Below are 15,449 nucleotides of genomic sequence, written 5' to 3'. Positions count from 1 at the left end.
GTTTACTAGAGTGCTTAACAAAACTGGGAATAATATAAATGGGAACGGGAATGTTCCCATCTCTATTCCCGACACACGCTGGATAACTAAACAAAAGCCGTTCAACTTGGCTATCAATTGAACTAAATCTGCTTCCAGCGGCTGCAAAGTTGGCATACTGTGGTTTTATACCAGCTCAGTCGAAAAAGTTGCTCGTTGTCGCCTCTGCCAGCTTATCGCGTGATAATGACAAAGTCAAAGAGAATTATTAAAGTATAAACTAAAATAGATTACATACACTAAATAAAAAGTGACCAAGTCCACCAAAAAAACCAAGTAAATGAAAACACAAATCAAAAAATATTTCATAAAATAATTTGATTTGTTCCGTAATTGAATGAAAGTATAGTTCTGTCCGCAACTTTGCGTAGATGATGTTGAAGATCGAAAAACACTATCCTATATCCTTTCCTTGGTCCTTGGTTCTAGCCCAAGCTATCTCCTTACCAAATTTCATCTAAATCAGTTCAGCGGTTTAAGCATGAAGAGGTAACATGCATACTTCTTTACTTTCAGATTTATAATAAATTTTGGTAGGATCCCCCGCCACGCCAGCCTCAACGACGTCATCCGAAGGGCCCTTGTCAGTGCCAAGATACCGTCGGTCCTCGAGCCCAACGGTCTAGCCAGGGTCGATGGCAAGAGGCCTGACGGAATGACGCTGGTGCCTTGGAGTATGGGTCGGCCACTTGTCTGGGACGCTACCTGTGTAGATACCCTGGCGCCGTCCCATATTCCAAGCACCAAAGTTGGTGCTGGTGCGGCCGCATCCTCAGCCGAAAGACTCAAACGTCGCAAATATGCGACACTAGGTAGTAGCTACATATTTGCGGCGTTTGGGGTGGAAACCCTGGGGCCGTGGGGACCTAGCGCGCGTAGCCTCTATAAGTAGCTGTCAAAGCGCCTTATAGAGGCTTCTATCGTATTAATACCTATAGGTTTATTTTTAACCCTTGCTCATGTTTTGTGGGGTGAATATACAGGTCATACTGAGCAATTAAACTGTGGGCGTAACCCTGAAATAACCCCTTAGGGGTTGAAATGGATTTGGTAAAAATTACATATGATCTTTCCTTTTATACCCTTCCCTTTTATCTTTACTTTTTAGGGTTCCGTACCCAAAGGGTAAAAACGGGACCCTATTACTAAGACTCCGCTGTCCGTCCGTCCGTCCGTCCGTCCGTCCGTCTGTCACCAGGCTGTATCTCACGAACCGTGATAGCTAGACAGTTGAAATTTTCACAGATGATGTATTTCTGTTGCCGCTATAACAACAAATACTAAAAACAAAATAAAATAAAGATTTAAGTGGGGCTCCCATACAACAAACGTGATTTTTGACCGAAGTTAAGCAACGTCGGGCAGGGTCAGTACTTGGATGGGTGACCGTTTTTTTGCTTGTTTTGCTCTGTTTTGTTGATGGTGCGGAACCCTCCGTGCGCGAGTCCGACTCGCACTTGGCCGGTTTTTTCCTTTCCATTTAATTTTTTTTTTACCTAAAAAAGGATTAGCCGAACCAAGTACGTAAACATATTATAGAGCAAGGAACAATGAAAAAACACTTAAAACCTTCTTTTTGCCATCAGTTAAATATTAAAAAAATAACTGTTATTTCTCAAACCTTACAGTACTTAGTTTAGAAATAATTACATATCATTTAAAAGAAACGAAGGTTTCTTTTTATCAAATATATAAGTATTTATAAGTAGTTAAAATTTAAAAATAAATGGTTCAATTAATCTTCAATCGGCTTACAAATAAAATATTTGCGCATTCGCTAAGACGGTTTTTTCACTTTATTATTTGCATTTTTAAATATTCATTGGCAAGTTTAATAACTCAAATGCATACTTTCGACAGAAATGCTTAAATGTTAATTATAATTTTGTATAAAATCATATTTACAGTTCACTACATATCCAAGTACATGATTATTGGCAAGGTCATTGTAAGAATTTACACTCTTATCGAAAAATCATCATTTCCATTATCATAAACACATCAATTTTAGATTAATTAGGTATTTACGAGCGTAAATCTGTATGTTCTTACCTGATTTTAAATACAAATCTGCCACAAAATACGCACGTAACTGTAATAAATTGTAATAAAACGAAAGAAGGTAGTTTTAAAAGAAGTATTCTACCCTCTTTACTTTTACTGGACTGTTTGAGAAATAATTATAAACACTATTTGTAACGTTTAAAACTATTTTAGAGATACCTTTTTTATGTTTCTTCTTGTCTAATTGAATATTTTACTATAAAATTGGGTGTTACAAATAAACTTTACATGTATATATAAAACTACTTATAATAAAATTAAAAACAATGCTAATCTAAATTAAAATACATCTAAATAAGGCCCCCGCGGCATTGTGCCAAAGATGCTGGCAGCTTTCCCTCGCTGAATGGCAATACTTATGCGCTGCGAGAGAAAGCTGCCAGGTCTCTGGTCACCCGTAGTATCAATGAGTTTTTTAACTAGTTATTTAATACCTTAGTTTATAAAATTGTTGTTGTTTATTGTTTATTGTTTATTGAACGTTTATTGATATATATATAATAAAATGTTTAACGAGTAAAGGGCTCCACTCACGTTACAATAAATTGCATGCAATTTTTAGATATTCAGACTCAATAGGTACTTTGTTATATAATCTTGTTTCGTTGTTTCAGATAACAATAACAATCGAAAAGCCCACACCGGGAGAAATAATGAGGTAAGTGCATTTTTAAGTATTTTTTCTCGAATGCAATCATTACTAAAAAATCCTTAAATTAATAGTTATTTGTTTTACAAGGAGGCAAAGTTGTTGTTTAACCGCCCGTGCTAATATTGATACCCGAGCAAGCGAAAGATTCCAAAATTCCAAATTCCACGAGCGTAGCGAGTGGTTCGAAAAATGGAATCTTGAGCGTTGCGAGGGTTTCAAAGCACGAGGGTTAAACAAAATTTGCCCCCGAGTGAAACACAAAATTTTTCACGACACCAACCCGAAGCAAATATTAAATGTAAAATATCAAACAAAATCAAGCCAAATCAAATCCAAATGAATGTTATTAAATATTTATCATCCAAAGTCATAATTTAAAAGTCAATTCTAACAGCAAAGATTAGAAAACAACTCAAAATTTGCATTTGATTACTTTGCCTCACATGTGAATAAAATGCAACTTTGCTATCAGTTTTTGAAGTGCAAAATAAGCCTTTACGAGCTGGTGTGGTGAAAAAAATATTGTAGGTATAGTAGTCTATCCGCTTTTCTGAGATCAAGTGTGCCATAGTAAATTTATGATATGGCGAACTTAGCTATACTTACCCTGGCTGCAGACGTTCGGAATTTTCTTTCGGTTTCCGTACGGAATGACAGGTGGGAACGGGACGTCGCTCTACAAATGCATAGCGCTGTCTCGCTTGCACACGTTATTCCGTACGGAAAATTGTGTGCGTTTGCGTCCAGGATTAGGGTAGTAGCATAATAAAAAAGTAGCTCTGTCTGTCTATTACCTCTTCAGCCTTAAACTGATATGCCGCTGAACCAATCTAGATGAAATTTGATATGAAAAACTGTTTGGGTTCCGAGGAAATAGGTACAGTCGCCATCGGCAAGGTGCTCACAAACATCTGAACATCTATTGTGTAGTCATTCAGATATTTTTGTGCACCTCGGCCGCTCCGATATATGTTATGGTAAGTGTACATAATAGAAATAGTTATTGATTTACAAGGGGGCAAAATTGTTGTTTGACCGCTCGTGCTAACATCGATACCCGAGCAAGCGAAAGATTACAAAATTGAACCTTGAGGTTCGAAAAATGGAATCATCAGTGTTACGAGGGTTTCAAAGCACGAGGGTTAAACAAAATTTGCCCCGAGTGAAACACAAAATTTTTCACCACACCAATCCGAAGAAAATGTGAACTGTAAGATATCAAACAAAAACAAACCAAATCGAATCCAAATTAATGTTATTAAATACCCATCATTCAAAATCATTATTTAAAAGTCAATTCAACCAGCAAACAAGAGTAAACAACTCATAATTTGCATTTGATTACTTTGCCTCACATGTGAATAAAATGCAACTTTGCTATCGGTTTTTGAACCTTTACCTGTTGCTGTGGTGAAAAGTTTTTTTTTACGGAAAGCATCATTCCACCCAGAAGATATCGCGCGCAGATGCTAGTATGTTATATCTTACATTCCTTGGCTTTAATCGAATGCCTAAGGTTATTTATTAATAAAAATTCTTCAAACGCAGTGCGCGACCTACCCTCAGTTCAAACAAATAATTTGTGACGTCATCTACGATGGGACCACAGATATAGGAAGGAAGTATTATAGATATAGTATTATATGCTCTGAGGATGGGACCTTGTTGTCGATGGCGCTTACGTCGCATATTTACGCATTTGCTTTGCAGAATAGTCATGAATGTAGTATTTTAACTGGATCTGGCATGAGGGGTTGGGGAAATGACCGAACGGGATAGTCTTATGTATCTTTCAGTAGGAGTAGCAGCGAAAGCGCTGTTATTGTTTGTCCTTGTCACAGTCTCACTTTTTTTTTATTCCCCACCGTAAATTTAGCATGGATTATGGTGGGCAACAAATAAATTCGACCAATCATAGTGTCGCATTGCCTATGTTTTATCCCCAACGGAGGCACGCGTATACCACTTCTATAGGATCCTACCTTCTATGAGAATAGTTAAGGAGAATTTACGTGAGTCATTTTCTATACATTTGTTTTGCAGTTTTATAGCATATTTGCTTATTTTCTGACATTATTGTATCAGTTGGTCAATCGTAATAACTTCGTTTGTGTCAAGTTGATAAAAATATTTAGTAAATATATTAATTTTCACATAAAATAGCGTGAAAGTACTTTCATCCGCTCAAATAAATGGCAATGGCAATGGATTTTTAAAATAAAATAGTGTAAAAATATTTGTATGCGTGCAAATGTCACGGCTGACCGAATTGGAAAGTATTAAGTATGATTATGAAAGAAAAGAAATATAGAATAAAAAAATAGAATATAGTATTTAATTTCGGTCTTATTAAATTCCTAAACACTCATAAAAGCTGCAGTAACATTGGTATAAAAAATTTACCTGCGTCCGTAATAAAGACGTAAGCGCCATAGACAACAAGGTCCCTTTCGTAGAGGCCAGAAAACATTACATTTGTGTTAGGAATCTATTAGACAACACCCAGGAGACGTGAAGCGAAGGGAGACACCCTCGGCGAGGGCTACCTGATCCAAGTAATATGCTTTTTATACCGCAAAAAAACGCCAATTCTTTTTTTTTACCCGAATTCGGCAAGAGGGTTTTAACGTTAAAGTAACGTCCGTTTGGGTAACTACTTTAAAAAGTATTTTTTTGGGAAAAAACGTGTTAAACTACAGTACCCGCTTAATACGATTACGTTTAGTACGATTTCCAATATTACGTAAGTCGTAACCGTAATGTTATATAAATAGGAGATAATCTTATACCTTTAGTTTATATTTAGTTTATTTTGATTTTAGTTTTAGTATTAAATATAAGCTTTAATGTTATGTGATATAGTATAGTATGACTTGCTTACGAAACTAATTCTGTTGTAGAAGTTGTAACTGGTTCCCCGCGATACAGGTGTAACCTATATAGTTCGGGGGGCCCCTGGTAACTATGTTTGTAACAGTTTTAGAAAATAAACTATTCTTATTCTTATTCTTATTCTTTAAACGAGCAATTCTTGTATATTTATTTATTTATACATATATATATTTCGGGGATCTCGGAAACGGCTCTAACGATTTCGATGAAATTTTCTAAATGAGGGTTTTCGGGGGTGTAAATCGATCTAGCTAGGTCTTATATCTGGGAAAACGCGTATTTTCGAGTGTTTATATGTATTCCGAGCAAAGCTCAGTCACCCAGATATTTATAAATAAAGTGCTGTATTTGGCTAACAAACTGGCAAAACGATAGTATTGTAATATTTTTTTAATAATAAAAAAAGTGTATACGTATTAAGCCACTTTACTCTGCTGGTCCTTATAACTTGTTTTCATACAGTTTTCACAGATAATACGCTTTCCCGGATAATGCGATTTTGACATGGTCCATTCAGAATCTTATTAAGTGTGTTGTATATTTTGGAAAATCTAAATTAATAACATTTTAATAATCGTAAATTAAGAATAAAGAAATAACAACATTAGCTACCTCTACTTACGAACGAAATAAACTTAAGAATAAAACTAAAAACCTAAATAAATCTAAAATTATACACACAAATCATAAAACTACTGAAACAGGCCTCCCCGCACAACACTCGGCGCAAAGGTGCAAGTGGTTAGTGAACGCATTAGTGATTCTAAAATGTACATTAACAATTTAAATTGAATTTATTGCTAGGTACAGTCACCACACGGGATAGTTACGCTATTTAGGGTCCTACCTAAATTGGTTGTTCCATACTTACGCTTTGGATGTGCAATTTAGCCTGAACCCTAAATGGCGTAACAATCACGGAGCGTGAGTGTACTTACTTACTCGTATTTTAATAACAAACCTTTTGTGCGACCATAGACACAGACTTAATAACTACATATATAAACAGGTCAGCGTTGTATTTAAGTTGAAGATCTTCGTTATGGAGCGAAACATGTCCAACAATCTTCGATTTCAAATACATTCCTCAGTGACCCGTTTTAATATTATTTAATACTTGCCTAGGTACTTATTACGTATATGTTATTACCATAAAATGTTGGTAATGTGGTGGAAAATCCCATTAAATATTTTTTCTACTCCCGTATCTTTTATTTGTCATTTAAAGGGTTGTGCACACACCTTTAAAACCCTACCTTATAGTAAAGTTGTCAAGACAAGTCTTTAGTCTATTCCCCAAAAATTCGTGCATACACGCAACATCTTTTTGGCACTTTTTCGATACTTCGTGTATTGACCACTTAAAAAATATTGAATGAAATACAGTGTTGCCAACCTTATTTTAAATGTCATCTGTGACAAATAAGTGAACCATAGACATATTTTTTTAATTTCATTCATTCTTTACCCGCCCGTACCCTACATTTTAGCTACTTCTTGAATTAATAATATTTGTTAAATTTACAATTTTATTTCAAAGTGTTGGATCGTAAAAAAAGTATTGTATGCAACGTTGTTTAACTGAGTCAAAAAATACTCGTGGCGTCTTTATTAACAATTTTCGGCTTCGCCTTAAATACTCACGCCACTAGCCTTTTTTGACCTCTCTTAAACAACGGTTGCATAAAATACTATATGAAATTTTGGGACATCAACGACTAATAAATTATTAGAATTACTTTTATTGATGTACTTTATTTTATTTTGGTATTGTTATGTTATTGTTTCTATTTGTTTTTATATATTTTGTGTGTGTATTGTGGCAAAAGCGAATAAATGGTTTGAGTATCTATCTAGAATAATGTATAGTTGTTACGTTAGGTTAAGCTTATAACAAAAACTAATATTATAACGAAACTAATTATGTTTTGAATATAATATTATATAAGCCCGAAAAGATAGAATTATTATAAATTTAATAAAGTGTGCACATATTTGATAACATGGCTTGCGGCAGAATCTAGACGCCGCCGTAACTTTTATGCCTTTATGATTATAAATAACACGTATGAAGACTACGTAAATATGCAAATCCTACCAAAATTTTATGTAAATCCGTACACTAGACGGTATCCAGGTAGGTACCTACCTATTTTATTACAAACAGAATCAACTCTGGTAGTTGAGACAATACTAAAAATATCTTGTAATATTTCATAACACTAAAATATACGTTTCGTATTTCTTTCTCGTCTAAAATACACGTCACATATAATAATATAAATATCTGGGAGACCGAGCTTTGCTCGGCAAACATACATATAAAAACTAAAAAACTGCTTGTTTGCCAGGAGATAAGACCTGGCTAGATTGAGTTTATCGAAATCGTTAGTCGAGTTCCCGAAATATATAAATGTAACCAAGAATTGCTCGTTTAAAGGTTTTTTCATACAGCTACTCTCTTCTTCGGGACGTGTCAAATTACTGTGATTTTTTTCTGTCTCATTCACACACCATAGCATAGCGGCTTCCGGGTCCACGGTGTGATGTTAAATAAAAGTGATGACCGCACGTTTTTCCCTTTCGACTCGCACGAATTTGTATAGCGATAGTATTGTGGCGAATCGCCACGCATTCAAACACCTCTTGAGAGGAAAAAGAAATAGCAAGGTAGTTGGCAACACTGCGAGAGTAAGCGATAAGAGAGAAGATGTTATTATGTTAAATTAGATTATAATGTAGTTCCCGTTGTGAAATTACTGTAGCCGGCTAGCGTAAGCTCGGCAATAAATATCGTCTACAGCAAGAAGTGGTTATCATTTAAACCGACGTGCACCGCCACCCTAAAGTGGTGACCCCAGACTCCGTTGGATTTGGAGTCTTGTTCCGCAAATTCGGCGTGGTTCTCGCTTGGAGCGGCTGTGGAATATCTGGCGTCTGTTCCTAACGCCTCAGACCTATTCCTGCCGGCTTCTACAGCGTGAGAGATCACAACTTGCATTGACCTTGGGCGGACTCGGCGGCAGCATTTCCAAGAAAAGCTGTCTACTCATATCGTCAGCATCGCCGTACGGAACATAGTGCAAGGTGTTTTACGAGCAAAATAAAGTGAAATACAGTGGTGAAGTGCATTTCGAAGTAACACAATAAGTTGTAATCATTTCGATCATAAACTTTGTCAGCCATACTTTTCTCGTGGTCAACGGGGGAAATTCAACTTCAAGCGCGAAGAGACTTCAAACGTCAAAGTCAACGTCAGTGTCAGAACTGTCAGTGGATCCACTTACGTCCGTGCTACAAGTATTTTAGTTTTGTTTGAAACCTGGACAATTGTAAGTTTTTTTCTGCATTATTTTAGTGATTAGACTAATATTAACCTGTGTTCATATGATTTACTTGGAACTTTCGAGGTTACAATCGAATATTTTGTGAAAATTAATCTTATAAGCTTAATGTAACCATTTAATTATTGACTCTTAAAGTTTCTGTTTACACCTCCCTTTGCATATTGAGTTCGCAAATAACTTTTGTATTACAACAATAACACGTTGACTAGAAAAACTTACCTTATATTTGGTGGTGCCTGTAAACTTGAAATTCAAACAATACTTATACATTTTTTACTGTGTTAGGGTTACAGTGTATTTATGTAAATTACAACAACATATCAGGTTTAGGGTGCATGTATATTGAGGTTCACAAATTCTCTGGAATAATAGCCAAGTGACTATAGGTACATCCTTATTTTATCTGCCAAATATTATTATTTTGGGGTAATCATGGGGACAGAGGTGAACGCAGAAATTTTACAGAAGTTTGAAGAACTCCAGCAACGGGTGTCACAGCTTGGAGTAACTCCTACTCCACAGGTTAATGCTATTAAGGTTAAACTCCCCAGCTTTTGGACTCATCAACCTAAACTTTGGTTCGCTCAGGCAGAATCCCAGTTTGACACAGCAGGCATCAAGTCAGATGGAGCTAAATATGGCTATGTTTTGTCCATGCTTGATACAACATCAGCCAAGTTAGTAGAAGATTGTATTTTAAACCCACCGGCCGACAATAAATACATAAAAATAAAAGCAGAATTAATTAAGAAGCTTTCTATTTCTAGACCTCAAGAAATACGCCAACTGCTTAATGGAGAAGAACTTGGTGACCGGAAACCTACAGTGTTCCTGCAACATCTCCGTTCTCTGGCAGGAACTTCTATGGGAGATGAAGGCATCCTCCGTGAATTATGGCTACGTCGACTACCACTAGAGGTACAGAGAATTATTATTGGACATAAGGACCTGGGTTTGGACAGTGTAGCTGAAATAGCTGATGCACTTTTGGAGGCATCACCTCCGGCTGTTGCACCTGCTACCTGTGCAGTCAACAATAACAATACTTCTGGGCCGTCGGAAATGACTGCTCTCATGAAGTGCATTGAGGACTTAACAATGAGAGTTGAAGCCCTCAGTACCAGGGATTCCCAGCCATCTCGTTTCCGCTCCCAGCCTAATTCACAGTCGAATTCTAGACCCGGAGGACGTTGGTGCTGGTACCACAAACGCTACGGCAAAAATGCCACAAAATGTATCTCTCCTTGTACCTGGAAACCCCGTCAAGAGGGAAACTTTCCAGGCAATCAGTAGTGGCGGCTTCTGATTGCTCAACATCCGGCCGCCGTTTATTTGTCAGGGATTCCAAGACAGGTCACCTATTCTTAATTGATACTGGGTCTGATATCAGCTGTTTCCCACGCAACCTGCTTAAGGGAAGATATATTGCCACAACGTTTGACGTTCGAGCCGCCAATGGAAGCGCTATAAAAACTTATGGCACACTTCCCTTGCAGTTAGATCTAGGTTTGGGTCGATTTTTCAAATGGAATTTTGTGATTGCAGATGTTGGTGCACCTATCATCGGCTCAGACCTATTGGCTGAATATTACCTGATACCTGACTGCCACAACCAACAGCTGATAGATGGCAACACAAGGAACTTTGCTCCGGCTACCATTGCCCAAATTAATCAACAAAGCGTCAAGGCAATTGTTGCAGAGTCACCATTCTCAAAAATCCTGTTGGAATTTCCTGATATTTTGCGTCCACCTGGACTCCCACGGATTGTGAAGCACTCAACAGTACACCACATCATCACTACAGAAGGGCCGCCTGTGTCATGCCGCCCACGAAGACTTGCCCCTCAAAAACTACAGGCAGCAAAGAAAGAGTTTGATGATATGTTGAAGTGTGGAACTGCTCGCCTATCAAGCAGCCCCTGGGCCTCACCCTTACACATGGCAAGAAAAGGTGAGCATGGATGGCGTCCGTGTGGCGACTACCGTATACTAAATTCTAGAACAGTTCCGGATCGATACCCGGTGCGTCACATAGGTGACTTTGCACACAATCTGGCAGGCTCAACAATTTTTAGCACGATAGATTTAGTAAAAGCCTATCAGCAAATACCAGTCCATGAGGCCGACATCTGTAAAACCGCTATAACGACCCCCTTTGGACTATTCGAGTTTCCCTTCATGACCTTCGGGTTGCGCAATGCTGGACAGTCTTTCCAGCGCTTCATGGATGAAGTCGTGAGGGGACTTGATTTCTGCTACCCGTACATTGATGATATCCTTGTGTTTTCCAGGGACCCTGCAGAGCATGCTCGACATCTTCGAGCTCTGTTCCAGAGGTTGTCCAAGTATGGAGTCGTCGTCAACTCCTCGAAGTGCGTGCTAGCCGCAGACGAGGTGACTTTTCTTGGGTATCGTATAAATAAAAACGGCACATTTCCGCCCTCAGAGAGAATAGAATCACTACGAAGTTTTCCGCTACCAAAGACGGTTGAAGGCCTTCGTAGATTCTTAGGCATGGTAAATTTTTACCGCCGGTTCCTCCCAAAAGCGGCTGAACTCCAAGCACCACTCACAAATGTGTTAGCATCCCCACAACTAAAAGGGCCAAAGCCGGTGCCTTGGACGCCTGAGCTGGAGCTCGCGTTCAACAAATGTAAAGATCATCTTGCCACCGCTACTCTATTAGCCCATCCTATTGATGATGCTCAATTGGGACTCTTTACAGACGCGTCATCAACCCATGTGGGGGCTTGCTTACAACAGAAAGTCAATGAGAACTGGCAACCTCTTGCCTTCTTTAGCAGGAAACTTCCAGCTCGATATACGAGCTGGCCAGCCTACTATCGCGAGTTGCTAGCGGTGTATGAGGCGGTGCAACACTTTCGTCACGTGCTTGAAGTACAGCACGTCACCATATACACAGATCACAAACCATTGATCTACGCCTTTTCTCAGCGTAGGGAGAAACTGCCTCCGGTACAGCTCAATCAGCTCTCTTTCATTTCTCAGTTTACGACGGATATAGTCCATGTCCAAGGAAAGGAGAACGTCGTAGCGGACACGATGTCAAGAGTGGAGGCGATTCGGATCGAGGAGGATTACGCGGAATTGGCGAAGTCCCAAGATACCGACGAAGAACTTCGTAAGTTACAAACGAATTCTTCTTTAAAAATCGAAAAGATTAATTTACCAGGCATCGATGTGGAAATATTTTGCGACGTATCGACAGGAAAACCTCGTCCATACCTAACTCCAGCCTTCCGTCGGAAGTACTTTGAGAAGATCCACAATCTTAGCCACCCTGGCGCTCGAGCTTCGGCCCGCTTGATGGCTGATCGTTTCGTCTGGCCTAACATAAGGAAGGAATGTCGACAGTGGGCACGTAGCTGCCTCGCTTGCCAACGCTGCAAAGTTACCAGACATGTAAACGCACCGTTGGAGAAGTTTACCAGCCCTTCCCTTCGCCTACGCCATGTACATCTCGACATCATCGGCCCCTTGCCCCACAGTAAAGGTTACCAGTATTGTTTGACAGCTGTCGACAGATTTACCCGGTGGCCAGAGGCTTGGCCAATGGTCGGGATCACGGCAGAAGAAGTAGCAGAAACGTTCACCCGGGAGTGGATATCCCGATACGGGGTACCCTCTGTGGTGACTACTGACCAAGGACGTCAGTTTGAATCAACCCTTTTCCATCGCCTCATGGACGTTTGCGGTACTAATCGCGTTCGGACGACAGGGTATCACCCACAAGCGAATGGTATGGTGGAGCGCATGCACCGTCAATTAAAAGCGGCGGTCATGTGCCACGGAGAGACCTGGCTAACAGCATTGCCTCTGGTATTATTAGGCACGAGATCCGCACTTAAAGAGGACTTGAAAACGTCTGCCGCCGAGCTACTGTACGGCGAGCCTCTTCGCCTTCCCGGCGAGCTCGTCGTTGCTCCAGAGAAAACAGCAGGTTCTGAGGTAATGATGGATTTTGTTACTCGATTGAGAAACCATATGAAAGGACTACGAGCCACACCTGCTGCCCATCATTCCCAACCATCTTCATTTGTTTTTAAAGACCTGAATATCGCGACACACGTATTTCTCCGGGACGATTCAGTGCGGCGCTCTCTGCAACCACCTTACACTGGCCCATATCTGGTCAAACAGAGGCAGGGCAAAACCCTGACCATAGATATAAACGGCAGAGAGGCTACCGTCAGTATTGACAGAGTAAAACCAGCACACATAGATAGCTCGGAGCCCAGTCAAACTTCTGTTCTGCCGTTACCTGCTGCAGCCCCTGCACCAGATGTTTCTCCAGCGCCAGTGCCCATTCCAGGTCCTACTACCCATCCTCCAACTCCTGATCCTATACCTATAGTCACTAGGGCAGGGAGGATAGTAAAGAACAAGAATAGGTTAGATTTATAATATTTTAATTGTAATATTGTTTTGTTCAAAAATTATCACATGTATATTTTTGTTTATTTTATGTAATATTTTTGTTTGTCTGTTATAAAATTTTATGTGGTTTAATTGTCTCCGTGGGGGGGTGGTGTGGCGAATCGCCACGCATTCAAACACCTCTTGAGAGGAAAAAGAAATAGCAAGGTAGTTGGCAACACTGCGAGAGTAAGCGATAAGAGAGAAGATGTTATTATGTTAAATTAGATTATAATGTAGTTCCCGTTGTGAAATTACTGTAGCCGGCTAGCGTAAGCTCGGCAATAAATATCGTCTACAGCAAGAAGTGGTTATCATTTAAACCGACGTGCACCGCCACCCTAAAGTATTAATAACACCCCTATTCCTTCGCGTTCAGTACCCTTCTGCCCTTGGCATTGGTCGGACGCACAGTAGTTCGTAATCTAGTATTTTTTTCTCGTAAATACTGATAGAAATGTTTGCATAACAGTAACACATTATTTGGACTTACGAACTATGTGTTTAGTACGTGTTGAATCGGTTTTAGAATATTGAGCAAAATTTTTTGTATACTTAAGTTCAGTTATTTTTTTAATTACTCAATGAGTTCGGCTAATTATTTATTTCTGTGAATGTACTAAATGGAGTTTTGAAACCACATTTAATTTAAACTGAGCAGAGCTTACTAGCGTTTTATTTATTCTTTAATATTTAAATTATGTGACAAAGTTTTTGGACAGTTTCGTGACTTTTTAAAAGGCTACAGGGATTAGATTTTTTGTTAGTTTCGTTTAAAACAAGTTGGAAGTTAGGAACTGTTTTCTTCAAAAATTAGTGAAGTGTTTTGATTTGTGAGTGAACTACGTACGGATTTTTAAAATTTAGACTTTGTTGGGTAAGTTGGATTGTTGAATAGTTAAATAAGTATTTGTACCACGGGAGAGCAAAGTTATTTTTTGGCGCGAGTGAGTGTGATAAGTGGAAATAACTTTTCACTTGATTAGTAAGAATAAATAACACGAATACCTACAACCACTAATAAACCACTTTTTTGATAGCAGATGCAGTTCAAGTGTTATTTTAAACAACAACTCCTATGAAATTATGACAAAGTATAGGTACTTAATGTTTTCCCGACAGTTTATATTAATCAATATAAAACAATATCTGGCTCATTTTTAAGTGGTCATTAAATATCCGTTTTATGAGTTACGGCGTTTTAATACACCGTCGTTTTTCCAATTTTTTTATGATCTATTCTTTTATGAGTTAACAAGACGCGTTAAAATTATATGATTATGTTTATAGCATAAAGTAGGTAGGTTAAGTGTGGTTAAGCAACATTATCAGTGCTAAGAAAGAAAAACAGTTTTTTCACATAGTACCTATTTATAAACAGTTTTAAGAGTGTCACGAACGAATGTTCATACCAACATTTACGTAACATATATAGTAGACACCCCTATAATGGGCGTGGATTGACAGGTTAGATCTTAAACATATCGTTATCGTATCTTGGTGATGTCTAAAAGATATCTAACAAATGTCTATTTCAAAATCCGAATCGGGCCCTAAGTCTATCTAGTTAAGTTAACAGCGACCATTGCGTCCCCTATTTTACATCGTATTTTATACAAATGTTGACGTTTATAATAGTGGCCCTGTCACACTTTTTCGCAGACATAACTTAGACAGACAGCTATCTAAATTATGATTTAACTAGACACACTCTAGTTAGGAAGGTATATCTAAAATAAGTATCTACAAGTAGTTTATTTAACACTGGCAATATTTTACCAGAAATAAGAGTCCTAGAGCTGTTTAAGTTTGACTTTTTATTAATTTCGGTTACTTTTTAAGAAATTGGCGTCAACCCAAAAGTAGTCGTGTCACTGAAAAAAATTACCAGTAAGAACTCTTAACAACTTCGCTAAGAGAGGTGAGTTCATATATTAAATTGTAATTAATTATTTCTTGGTGTAAACTAGAATGTGTTTTGTTAATTGCATTTACGATGAGATAAGGTATACAACA

At 38.4% G+C, this 15,449-nt stretch overlaps 1 protein-coding gene across 2 annotated transcripts in view; it reads left to right on the top strand.

Moving 5' to 3' along the window:
- The first annotated feature begins 2,718 nt into the window (after positions 1 to 2,718).
- LOC134660140 (limbic system-associated membrane protein-like) overlaps positions 2,719 to 15,449 on the top strand; it is a 65,923-nt gene continuing 53,192 nt past the window's right edge. The window contains exon 1 of one of the 2 annotated variants that reach the window (XM_063515852.1): positions 2,719 to 2,761. The gene's annotated coding sequence lies outside the window, so the exon portion shown is untranslated. Of the gene's footprint in view, positions 2,762 to 14,264; positions 14,311 to 15,449 lie in introns of those variants that run through there. The other variant, XM_063515853.1, reaches the window with a different exon arrangement.

This window comes from Cydia amplana, chromosome 26, assembly GCF_948474715.1.
Source record: "Cydia amplana chromosome 26, ilCydAmpl1.1, whole genome shotgun sequence".
Taxonomy (NCBI): domain Eukaryota; kingdom Metazoa; phylum Arthropoda; class Insecta; order Lepidoptera; family Tortricidae; genus Cydia; species Cydia amplana.
Note: the sequence above shows the minus strand (reverse complement) of the source record. Positions and strands in the feature narration are given on the sequence as shown.